Source organism: Oncorhynchus mykiss, chromosome 12 (genome assembly GCF_013265735.2).
Source record: "Oncorhynchus mykiss isolate Arlee chromosome 12, USDA_OmykA_1.1, whole genome shotgun sequence".
Classification (NCBI taxonomy): Eukaryota; Metazoa; Chordata; class Actinopteri; order Salmoniformes; family Salmonidae; genus Oncorhynchus; species Oncorhynchus mykiss.
Window position 1 is genome coordinate 89632913 of NC_048576.1, and position 13940 is coordinate 89646852.

A 13940-nucleotide genomic window follows, 5' to 3' on the forward strand; every position below is an offset into this window, starting at 1 on the left:
TGTCACAGATGAGCTATTGCAGCAGACGACCACACAGGGTTCCACTCCTATCAGCTAAAAACAAGAGGAAGCTCCATTGGGAACGCAATAACCAACACTGGACAATTCAGGAGTGGAAAAACATGGTCTGACGAATGCCGGTTACTGTTGCATCATGCTGACAGCAGAGTCAGAATTTGGTGTAAGCATGTGTCTGGTGTCAACGGTACAGGCTGGTGGCGGTGGTGTAATGGTGTGGGGAATGTTTTCCTGGCACATGTTAGGTCCCTTGATACCAATTGAGCAATGATTGAACACCACAGAGTATCTGAACATTTTTGCTGACCAAACCCAATAGAGCATCTTTGGGAAGAGATGGAATGGGCTGTTCACAGCATGAATCTCCCGCCATCCAATCTGCAGCAACTTTGTGATGCGACTGCGTCAGCATGGACCGACATCCCTGTGAAACGTTTTCTCCACCTTGTAGAGTCGCTGTTCTGGAGGTAGTGGGGGTCCGACCTGGTACTAGATGGGTGTACCCATGTAAAAAGTGCTCAGAAAGTATTTTTGGAGATGAATGCCAAAACATCCAAGAGATAAAGGTGCTCAAAGTTTACTTATTGTATATACTCCGCCATACCATGACACATCCATGTCTTCATCACTGGAAAAGACAAAAAGTGGATATCGTTTTAAGCTTATAAACAAGGTTTCAAACTATTTTAGAATTGATTGAAAAACGTTATTAAAACAAATAAATATAAATGGTACTTTTTTTAAACTCTTTTTCATATTTGCATATGTCGTAGCTTAGACCTTATTTTACATGATCTGAGGTTTTTGTGTTTTGCCCGCCATCGGTTGAAACAACATGCTCTTGAATACAGGGTGGTTGTCTTATGGCAGATAAATGTACTAAAATGGGAATCAAATGGAAATTTCAACTTTCAAATGGTACCACAAAGATGATTGGATCAGAGAATGTTGACTTGAATAGGAATATCTGTTTACATTTTTACTGTCAGTCTTTAATAGAAGATCTATTGAAGTCATAGAAATATAGATAATGGAATAGACATGACCATTTAAGTCGACATTCAACGGTGGCTGGACCGTCCACCATCTTTGTGGTAGTAATTATAAGTTTACATTTCCATTTCAATTTCAATGGTGTACCAGCTAAAATTGCAGTGGTCTGAAGGGATAGGTCCATTCTAAAAATTATATTTCTATGATTGAAATGACATCCACCCTGTATTCAAGAGCATGTTGGTAGGCACCACATAAAAACCTAGGGTCTAAGATACAACATATGCAAATATATATTTAAAAAAGTGAGTTTAAGTGTTTTTAGATAATTGATGTTAAAGGTTAAATGGCCTAATTTAATATTTTTTAAAATAAATTATACAATTGTTTGACCACCCTGTTTGTAAGCTTTTAAATGATATCAAACTCAACTGTATCTTTTCCAGTGATGAAGACATGGATGTCTCATGGTATGGTGAGGTATCTTCTGAGTGTTTTGGCATTCACCTCCAAAAAGTCATTTTCTGACCAATTGGTCAAAAAGTGATTGGATTCACCCATCAAGCATTAAAAACAAGACACATAGCTAGTTAAAACGGCTGTTAGCCACTGCTTCCATCCAAACCATTGGTTGAGTATTCTTTCCAGCTTTCTTTCTTTTAACAGAGGTCTTATTTGAATGTTCATCTGCTGATGAGCACAGACATTTTATCGCTACATTTCCTTCATAACGCAAAGTTTGAAAATAATTTGTGAAGAGGAAGTTGACGTGATTCATGACATTTCAGCTAGCTAGAAGACAAACAACTATGAAGTTGACACATTAGTACAATCAAAGCTACTGGAGATAAGACATTGATTAATCTGTGGCAAATGACATTGAGTGTTCTTGGGCTAGGCATACTAACGTATCTCTATGGCAGCACCCAAGGGGAGAAAGGTCTATCTGCGGATCACACACTGGCCGTGTGTTGGGATTTTTGTGCAGGGACAATTTACACACAACACACACCAAGTAGAGCCACCTGAGGGTTTTAAGGAATACCCAAAAGGTTGTGTTCGAATCGCACCTGGGTCAAACATAACATTTAGCTAATTAGCAACTTTAGCTAACCACAAGCCTTTTGCAACTATTTAGTATGTTAGCTAATCCTTCCCCTAACCACTATCCTTATCTTACCCATAGTAGGATAATTATGTTAATTATCCCAACCTCTACGCTAGTTCTACGATGTTCATAATCCTAACCACTATCCTTATCTTAACCATGGTAGGATAATTATGTTAATTATCCCAACCTCTACGCTAGTTCTACGATGTTCATAATCCTAACCGCTATGTTAATGATCCTAAACGCTACTTTAGCTGCTACAGATGCTAAAGATGCTAAAGATGCAACAAGCAACCTGGCCTCTGATCAATACACAGTTGTCAATGAGAGGGCAAGTCGGATAATGACGTACCAATGTATGTTTTGTGTGGGATGTTGCTTGTAGTTACTGTAGTCCGCAGATAGACATTATTGATAAAAGGGGCTGAAGCTGCCTGACCATACCAGTATGCCCTGCTGTTGTGTGCTGTCCCAATGTATTCACTTACCCATCCAAAAGATTGAGCAGAACCTTTGAGCACACAGCAAACAATTGCGCACAACCAGAGGAGATCAAGGAGAGGTATCCCTTGGCTAGCCCCTCTGCAACAGAGCATTGAGTGAGGCTGAATGAGATGCATTAGTATAAATATATGCAGTACCAGTCAAAAGTTTGGACACCTACCCACTCCAGGGTTTTTCTGTATTTTTACTATTTTATAAGGGACCAGGATGACTGATCCGTGTAAAGGAAAGAATGAATGGGGCCATGTATCGTGAGATGTTGAGTGAAAACCTCCTTCCATCAGCAAGGGCATTAAATGGCTGGGTCTTTCAGCATGACAATGATCCCAAACACACCGCCCGGGCAACAAAGGAGTGGCTTCGTAAGAAGCATTTCAAGGTCCTGGAGTGGCCAAGCCAGTCTCCAGATCTCAACCCCATAGAAAATCTTTGGAGGGAGTTGAAAGTCCGTGATGCCCAGCAACAGCCCCAAAACATCACTGCTCTCTAGAGGAGATCTGCATGGAGGAATGGGCCAAAATACCAGCAACAGTGTGTGAAAACCTTGTGAAGACTTACAGAAAACGTTTGACCTCTGTCATTGCCAACAAAGGCCAAATACTTATTTTCCACCATAATTTGCAAATAAATTAATTAAAAATCCTACAATGTGATTTTCTGGATTTTTTTTTACAGGCCTCTCTCATCTTTTTAAGTGGGAGAACTTGCACAATTGGTGGCTGACTAAATACTTTTTTGCCCCACTGTATCAACCGGGACAATTGGCTTTTCAGTAGGAGCGAGAGGAACAATGGCCGCCTTTGTCTATTACGCACAAATCACTCTGAGAGCCACCACCTGACCCCTGACGCAATGTTGTTGTTCACGCTCATTTTTCAAAATAAAAGCCTGAAACTATGTCTAGTGGCTGTTAGACATTACACGTTAGGGGAGCCATAGAAAAAGGAATCTAGTTGATATCCCTTTCCATGGTCAATAGGGATGAATAGGAACGTAGAGGTTTCAAAATAAGAGTCACTTTCTGATTGGATTTTTCTCAGGCTTTCGCCTGCAATATCAGTTATGTTATACTCACAGACAATATTTTTACAGTTTTGGAAACTTTTGAGTGTTTTCTATCCTAAGCTGTCAATTATATGCATATTCAAGCATCTGGTTCTGAGAAATAGCCCGTTTACTTTGGGAACGTTATTTTTCCAAAAATGAAAATAGTGCCCCCTAGCCTTTAACTAACTAAATAATCACAGAAATGCACAAACAAACAAAGTAGATATGGTTACAAGGAAATGATAGGGGATGTGCCCTAGTGGGCTAAACCGGTATGGCGGCTTGGTAGACAAAGGGACTGAGAAGGGTGCGAAAGACAAAAGACACTACAAGGTTGATAATTATAACAATTGAAATGCTAATCCTTTGCACATGAACGCTCACTCATTCGGGAATAATTGCAATCAATATATATATTTACGCTCAGTGTGTCGTCATGATCTCTGTTGTAATCGTCCTTCTTTCTGTTGGAAGTTCATCTCCCCATCTCTCTGTGTCCCTGGAGTCTTTGGTTAGAATGAATAGAGTAACATTCCGAAATGTTCTTATAGAATAGATGTTTCGGCGGTTGTCGGTCTTCGCGTTCAATGGTACAGAATTCCTAGCTGCAGACTAGTAATTGGTATCAAAGATTTGCTCTTATTCTGTCAGTATCGATAGTCTCAGAGTTTAACCACGTGGTATGTTTAAGAATTCAGCAACGAGGAATCCATGGTCTCTACTCAAACCTTAGCTCCATTTGTGATTGAGGTACTGGTCTACTGGGAAATTCCCAAGGTGGGGGTTATATCCAGAACCTAGGAAAGGGGTGTCCCATGATGCCAGATGATTGTCTGTGCTCATGGGGCGGGCCTATGACTTAGTTAAACTCCAAAGGGAATTGGAGTTTCCTTCATTAAACAGTTTAAAATCGCATTACATAATTTCACAAATAGTTTCATCTTTACTCATTAATTGTATACAACAATTAGATGCAAGCCCCACAACGGAGACTCTTGTATAAATAGAGTTCTGGTAATGTGGCTTTATTGTCTCTCATGAGTTTCACAAACATTAAACGAAATGTACCGGTCGTAGATGGATTCTCCCCCGACCGTGTACACCTTCTCCAAAATATGGACATTGTTCAGTTCTCAAGTTCTATGATGGAGATGCATCAGATGACCTGGCCTCCACAGTCACTGTTGGTAAAATTATGATTAAAATGACTGAACAAATCATTTTAAATGGAACTGTAACAAAGTAAACTTATACTCTGTTTTGTTATATCTGATTAACTATATGAGTTCATAAGGTGAGATTGTGAGACACGGACAAGGAGTAATAAAGGTTAATGAACACTGTTCCAACTAGGAAGAAATGAATGGGTTGGGGACTGTGTAAACAAATAAGGTTGTTAGCCTATGGTTGACCCTACAGAAACTTAGCTCTGGGGTTTTTAGATAAGGCAGTGAGGGCATTCCTAGGTTTTCTGTTAATCAGAACTGTCAGTTCAGTGGTGATCGGTAATGTTGAGGGGTCAAAAGTTCTGGGAGTGTGTTAGTAAGTTAGAATGAACTTTTCACCTCACTTTGTCCCGGTCGAGAGGAGGGGATTCTGTTAACCTCTAGCGTCGAGCAATCCCGTATCCGGGAGCGTAATCATAGCCTCAAGTTCATTAACATAATGCAACGTTTCCTATTCATGAAAATCGCAAATGAAATGAAATAAATATATTGAAACACAAGCTTAGCCTTTTGTTAACAACACTGTCATCTCAGATTTTCAAAATATGCTTTAACCAAAGCTACACAAGCATTTGTGTAAGAGTATTGATAGCCTAGCATAGCATTAAGCCTAGCATTCAGCAGGCAACATTTTCACAAAAACAAGAAAAGCATTCAAATAAAATAATTTACCTTTGAAGAACTTCGGATGTTTTCAATGACGAGACTCTGTTAGATAGCAAATGTTCATTTTTTCCAAAAATATTATTTGTGTAAGAGAAATAGCTCCGTTTTGTTCATCACGTTTGGCTAAGAAAAAAAAACGAAAATGCAGTCAACACAACGCCAAACTTTTTTCAAAATTAGCTCCATAATATCGACAGAAACATGGCAAACGTTGTTTAGAATCACTCCTCAATGTGTTTTTCACAATTCTATTCGATAAAAACTCATTCCTGGCAGTCGGTTTCTCATCCAAGGCAAACGGAAAAATACTGCAGCTGGAGATTACGCAATAATTGCGACGGAGGACACCAAGCGACCACCTGGTAGATGTAGTCTTTTATGGTCAATCTTCCAATGATATGCCTACAAATACGTCACAATGCTGCAGACACCTTGGGGAAAACGTGGAAAACGTAAGCTGACTCCTAGCTCCTCCACAGCCATATAAGGAGTCATTGAAATGAGGCGGTTTCAAAAAGTGCGGCACTTCCTGATTGATTCTTTATCTGGGTTTCGCCTGTAACATCAGTTCTGTGGCACTCACAGACAATATCTTTGCAGTTTTGGAAACGTCAGTTTTGGAAACGTGTTTTCTTTCCAAAGCTGTCAATTATATGCATAGTCAAGCATCTTTTCGTGACAAAATATCTTGTTTAAAACAGGAACGTTTTTCATCCAAAAATTAAAAGAGCGCCCCCTATATCGAAGAAGTTAAAGCAATGAAATGAGGTCATGATCTGTATATAAACTGCTGCTCGTGATTAAGTGGGAGCGCGCTCAGAGAATAAATTCTATTACCTATTATTGAAAGACTGGTCTGCGTCTATTTTATGCAAACAAGAAATCTTAGAAATTCTCTAAATAGATTAAGGGTTTTGAATTGATGAAAGCACATTGGCCTCTACCCAATATAGATGGTTTGGGATGAGTTGGACCGCAGTGTGAAGGAAAAGCATCCAACAAGTGATCAGCATATGTTGGAACTCCTTCAAGACTATTGGAAAAGCATTCCAGGTGAAGCTGGTTGAGAAAATGCCAAGCGTGTGTTAAGATGTCATCAAGGCAAAGGGTGGCTAATTTGAAGAATATAACATGTATTTTTATTTGTTTAACCTTTCTAGCGCAGGCGTTCCGCTAGCGACCCACCTCGACAACATCCGGTGAAATTGCAGAGAGCGAAATTCAAATTACAGAAATATAAATATTTAACATTCATGAAAATACAAGTGTTATACATAAAAATAAAGCTTAACTTCCTGTTAATCCAGCCGCTGTGTCAGATTTTTAAAAGGCTTTACATCGAAAGCACACCATGCGATTATCTGAGGACAGCGCCCCGCATACATAAGCATGAAAAACATATTTCAACCAGGCAGGTGCGCCACGAAAGTCAGAAATAACAATATAATAAATACCTTACCTTTGAATATCTTCTTCTGTTGGCACTCAAAAAGGTCCCAGTTACATCACAAATGGTCCTTTTGTTCGATAACATCCTTCTTTATATCCATAAAAATTCAGTTTAACTGCCGTGCTTCAGTCAATAATCCACCGGTTTCCCTCCTTCAAAATGTATACAAAATGAATTCCAAACGTTACCAATTAACTTATCAAAACAAGTCAAACAACGTTTATAATCAAACCTTAGGTACTCTAATATGTAAATAAACGATAAAATTTAAGACGGAGAATAGTATGTTCATTACCAGAAATAAATCAAATCAAATCAAATTTATTTATATAGCCCTTCGTACATCAGCTGATATCTCAAAGTGCTGTACAGAAACCCAGCCTAAAACCCCAAACAGCAAGCAATGCAGGTGTAGAAGCACGGTGGTTAGGAAAAATGGTCAAATAATAATAATCACAGGCAGAACAGTTGAAACTGGAGCAGCAGCACGGCCAGGTGGACAGCAAGGAGTCATCATGCCAGGTAGTCTTGAGGCATGGTCCTAGGGCTCAGGTCCTCCGAGAGAGAGAAAGAAAGAGAGAAAGAGAGAATTAGAGAGAGCATACTTAAATGCACACAGGAGACCAGATTGGACAGGAGAAGTACTCCAGATATAACAAACTGACCCTAGCCCCCCGACACAAACTACTGCAGCATAAATACTGGAGGCTGAGACAGGAGGCGTCAGGAGACACTCTGGCCCCATCCGATGACACCCCCAGACAGGGCCAAACAGGAAGGATATAACCCCACCCACTTTGCCAAAGCACAGCCCCCACACCACTAGAGGGATATCTTCAACCACCAACTTACCATCCTGAGACCATCCTGACCATCCTGAGACAAGGCTGAGTATAGCCCACAAAGTTCTCCGCCACGGCACAACCCAAGGGGGGGCGCCAACCCAGACAGAAAGATCACATCAGTGACTCAACCCACTCAAGTGACGCACCCCTCCTAGGGACGGCATGAAAGAGGACTCTGTAATAGGGTTAGAGGCAGAGAATCCCAGTGGAAAGAGGGGAACCGGCCAGGCAGAGACAGCAAGGGCGGTTCGTTGCTCCAGAGCCTTTCCGTTCACCTTCACACTCCTGGGCCAGACTACACTCAATCATATGACCCACTGAAGAGATGAGTCTTCATTAAAGACTTAAAGGTTGAGACCGAGTCTGCGTCTCTCACATGGGTAGGCAGACCATTCCATAAAAATGGAGCTCTATAGGAGAAAGCCCTGCCTCCAGCTGTTTGCTTAGAAATTCTAGGTACAATTAGGATGCCTGCGTCTTGTGACCGTAGGGCACGTGTAGGTATGTACGGCAGGACCAAATCAGAGAGATAGGTAGGAGCAAGCCCATGTAATGCTTTGTAGGTTAGCAGTAAAACCTTGAAATCAGCCCTTGCCTTGACAGGAAGCCAGTGTAGAGAGGCTAGCACTGGAGTAATATGATACATTTTTTGGTTCTGGTCAGGATTCTAGCAGCCGTATTTAGCACTAACTGAAGTTTATTTAGTGCTTTATCCGGGTAGCCGGAAAGTAGAGCATTGCAGTAGTCTAACCTAGAAGTAACAAAAGCATGGATTAATTTTTCTGCATCATTTTTGGACAGAAAGTTTCTGATTTTTGCAATGTTACTTAAATGGAAAAAAGCTGTCCTTGAAACAGTCTTGATATGTTCGTCAAAAGAGAGATCAGGGTCCAGAGTAACGCCGAGGTCCTTCACAGTTTTATTTGAGACGACTGTACAACCATTAAGATTGATTGTCAGATTCAACAGAAGATCTCTTTGTTTCTTGGGACCTAGAACAAACATCTCTGTTTTGTCCGAGTTTAAAAGTAGAAAGTTTGCAGCCATCCTCTTCCTTATGTCTGAAACACAGGCTTCTAGAGAGGGCAATTTTGGGGCTTTACCATGTTTCATTGAAATGTACAGCTGTGTGTCATCCGCATAGCAGTGAAAGTTAACATTATGTTTTCGAATGACATCCCCAAGAGGTAAAATATATAGTGAAAACATATATAGAATAAAATATAGTGAAAACATTGAGGAACACCGACATTTACAGTTGATTTGTCAGAGGACAAACCATTCACAGAGACAAACTGATATCTTTCCGACAGATAAGATTTAAACCAGGCCAGAACTTGTCCGTGTAGACCAATTTGGGTTTCCAATCTCTCCAAAAGAATGTGGTGATCGATGGTATCAAAAGCAGCACTAAGGTCTAGGATCACAAGGACAGATGCAGAGCCTCGGTCTGATGCCATTAAAATATAATTTACCACCGTCACAGGTGTTGTCTCAGTGCTCTGATGGGGTCTAAAACCAGACTGAAGCATTTTGTATATATTGTTTGTCTTCAGGAAGGCAGTGAGTTGCTGCGCAACAGCCTTTTCTAAAATTTTTGAGAGGAATGGAAGATTCGATATAGGCCGATTAGTTTTTTATTTTTTCTGGGTCAAGGCTTGGCTTTTTCAAGAGAGGCTTTATTACTGCCACTTATAATGAGTTTGGTACACATCTGGTGGATAGAGAGCCGTTTATTATGTTCAACATAGGAGGGCCAAGCACAGGAAGCAGCTCTTTCAGTTGTTTAGTTGGAATAGGGTCCAATATGCCGCTTGAAGGTTTAGAGGCCATGATTATTTTCATCAATAACAAAGAACGCACTTCATCCACGAGCATGGAAACACTACAGCCAAAATGGGAGCCACTTAGAAAAACTACAACTTCTAGCTCATTTTTCCAAAAACCAGCCTGAAATTCTTTCTAAAGACTTGACATCTAGTGGAAGCCCTAGGAACTGCAATCTGGGAGGACTTTGCCTCATAATAAACATGAAAGCCATTGGAAACAGTGGTAGGCTGAAATTATATTTTTTTTGGATGGTTTGTCCTCTGGGTTTCACCTGCCATATCAGTTCTGTTATACTCACAGACATTATTTTAACAGGTTTAGAAACGATAGAGTGTTTTCTATCCAAATCTACCAATCATATGCATATCCTAGCTTCTGGGCCTGTAAACAGGCAGTTTACTTTGGGCACGCTTTTCATCCGGATGTGAAAATACTGCCCCCTAGCACAAAGAGTTAACACTTTTTTGGTTACTACATGATTCCATATGTGTTATTTTATAGTTTTGATGTCTACACTGTTATTCTACAATGTAAAATGTGTTCTAAAATTAGAATACTGAACAACAAAGTAACAGAGATATTTTCAATTAATAGTGTACAGAGTGAAATGCAATGACGCAGAGTTAAATATCAACAATAAATTGAGCGTATACAACTCTGAAAAAAAGGCTCTGTTGCCAGAGTAGGTTTTACTCTCTTTAGACTGGGACCAAATGTTATATGTGGCGGAGTTACATTTATTCAATAAGAGTTCAATTTACTGTCATTTTTATTCTGCGGGCTATCCGGTACACCAGTCTCTATAGGTAGACTTTATCTGTATGATTTATCCCTTCAGCTATCCAATAAATATGGCTCCATCTTTGCGGTTCACTTTGGACCCACAAAAGTGGTCATCCTGGTAGGATACAAGACGGTCAAGCAGGCGCTGGTCAACCATGCAGAGGAGTTTGGGGACAGGGGAATGCCTCCTGTGTTCTAAGATTTTCCCAATGGAATGGTAATGTTGGATAAGTCAAACTTGCATTCTACACAATGGTCTGTCAAGCAGGCATACTTAGTGCTGTAACTCCAGCCCCAAATATGTCTGTTGTTCCCACATGCTTCAAGAGGGCCACCATTGTTCCTGTTCCCAAGAAAGCTAAGGTAACTGAGCTAAACGACTAAAGCCCCGTAGCACTCACTTCCGTCATCATGAAGTGCTTTGAGAGACTAGTCAAGGACCATATCACCTCCACCCTACCTGACACCCTAGACCCACTCCAATTTGCTTACCGCTCAAATAGGTCCACAGACGATGCAATCTCAACCACAATGCACACTGCCCTAACCCATCTGGACAAGAGGAATACCTATGTGAGAATGCTGTTCATCGACTACAGCTCGGCATTTAACACCATAGTGCCCTCCAAGCTCGTCATCAAGCTCGAGACCCTGGGTCTCGACCCCGCCCTGTGCAACTGGGTACTGGACTTCCTGACGGGCCGCCCCCAGGTGGTTAGGGTAGGCAACAACATCTCCACCCCGCTGATCCTCAACACTGGGGGCCCACAAGGGTGCGTTCTGAGCCCTCTCCTGTACTCCCTGTTCACCCACGACTGCGTGGCCACGCACGCCTCCAACTCAATCATCAAGTTTGCAGACGACACAACAGTGGTAGGCTTGATTACCAACAACGACGAGACGGCCTACAGGGAGGAGGTGAGGGCCCTCGGAGTGTGGTGTCAGGAAAATAACCTCACACTCAACGTCAACAAAACTAAGGAGATGATTGTGGACTTCAGGAAACAGCAGAGGGAACACCCCCCTATCCACATCGATGGAACAGTAGTGGAGAGGGTAGTAAGTTTTAAGTTCCTCGGCGTACACATCACAGACAAACTGAATTGGTCCACCCACACAGACAGCATCGTGAAGAAGGCGCAGCAGCGCCTCTTCAACCTCAGGAGGCTGAAGAAATTTGGCTTGTCACCAAAAGCACTCACAAACTTCTACAGATGCACAATCGAGAGCATCCTGTCGGGCTGTATCACCGCCTGGTACGGCAACTGCTCCGCCCACAACCGTAAGGCTCTCCAGAGGGTAGTGAGGTCTGCACAACGCATCACCGGGGGCAAACTACCTGCCCTCCAGGACACCTACACCACCCGATGTCACAGGAAGACCATAATAGTCATCAAGTACAACAACCACCCGAGCCACTGCCTGTTCACCCCGCTATCATCCAAAAGGCGAGGTCAGTACAGGTGCATCAAAGCTGGGACCGAGAGACTGAAAAACAGCTTCTATCTCAAGGCCATCAGACTGTTAAACAGCCACCACTAACATTGAGTGGCTGCTGCCAACACACTGACTCAACTCCAGCCACTTTAATAATGGGAATTGATGGGAAATTATGTAAAATATATCACTAGACACTTTAAACAATGCTACCTAATATGATGTTTACATACCCTACATTATTCATCTCATATGTATACGTATATACTGTACTCTATATCATCTACTGCATCTTTATGTAATACATGTATCACTAGCCACTTTAACTATGCCACTTTGTTTACATACTCATCTCATATGTATATACTGTACTCAATACCATCTACTGTATCTTGCCTATGCCGCTCTGTACCATCACTCATTCATATATCTTTATGTACATATTCTTTATCCCCTTACACATAAGGTAGTAGTTTTGGAATTGTTAGCTAGATTACTTGTTGGTTATTGCTGCATTGTCGGAACTAGAAGCACAAACATTTCGCTACACTCGCATTAACATCTGCTAACCATGTGTATGTGACAAATAAAATTTGATTTGATTGATTTGATTTGAAATATTTGACAAAGATTTTATTCTCTCATAACATTATTAATTCCTGACACCTGCACAATGTGACTTTTATACAGGTATTCTGTTTGCCAATGGAGACTCATGGAAAGAGACAAGACACTTTGCCTTGGCAAACCTTAGACTTTGGCATTGGCAAGAAAGGAAGTGAAGAGGAAATTCGCTACCTAATTCAATTGTTTGAAAAACATGAGGGTAAAAATTTGAAGTTCCGATTTGTGAAAACCCCAAATAAGATAACAAATATATACATTTTCTTAGTTTCGCTAATTATGTTGGTCTTTGTGAGAGGGAAAGCATTTGACACAACCCAGCCAATGAATCATGTTGTCTCCAGCATAATCTCCAACATTGTGTACGGCAGCAGGTTTGAATACTCTGACCCCAAGATCCAAGCCACTGTGAATCAAGCCAATGAGAACCTCATAATTAGTGGCTCTGTTTCAATGCAGGTACATGATGCTTACTTTGTTTCTCACTCTTAGCGAAAAAATAACAAACTGGTCACACTTGACTAAACCAGGAAAATAAAATAAATATTGGATTTGTAGCGGGCTACATTTATGCTTTACTTTTGGTTTATGGGGAGATAGTTGTACAACATGTTCCCATGGCTGGGGCCTTGGCTGAAAACCAATAAGCTTTTGTTAAAGAATATTGACAACAACAAGAAGGAGATGAGGGAGGTCTCCAGGAACAGTGTTGAAGTTAAAACCTACAGGAGGGTACAGTATCTCTCCAGGAACAGACAGGATGGTAACTCTCCAGGAATATGGTTAGAGTTAACCTACAGGAGAGTAGCTCCACAGGAACAGGGTTGGAGTTAAAACATAATAAAAGAAAACGACAGGAAAATAGCTCTCCAGGAACAGGTTTGGAGAGCCCTGTGATAGAGGACGGCATAAAGATGAAGGTAGCCGAAATAGCAGTGGGCTGCGTTCAAACCCATGCAGCAGTGGCATCTGTTCTGGAGGCTAGACCATCCTATGCCATACCCTTTTGACAAATAATTCCCACCCTTTAAATGCATTGTGTTTTCTGTTGTTCTCTGAAGGTAGTCATTTTGGCTCATCCTCTTCCTTTATTTTACAGACCGGGTCCAGGAGGAGATCAGCAGCGTCATAGGAAGTCGTCAGCCCTTAGCAGAGGACAGGAAGAACCTGCCCTACACTGATGCAGTGATCCATGAGACGCAACGACTAGCCAACATTCTATCCATGGCCATCCCTCACACCACCAGCTGAGACATCACCTTCCAGGGATATTTCATCAAGAGTACACTTTTATCCTCTACTGACGTCTGTCCTACAAGACGGGAGCGAATGGGAGAGCCCACACACCTTTGACCCCACCCACTTTCTGGATGAGGAAGGTTGATTTGTCAAGAGGGATGCCTTCA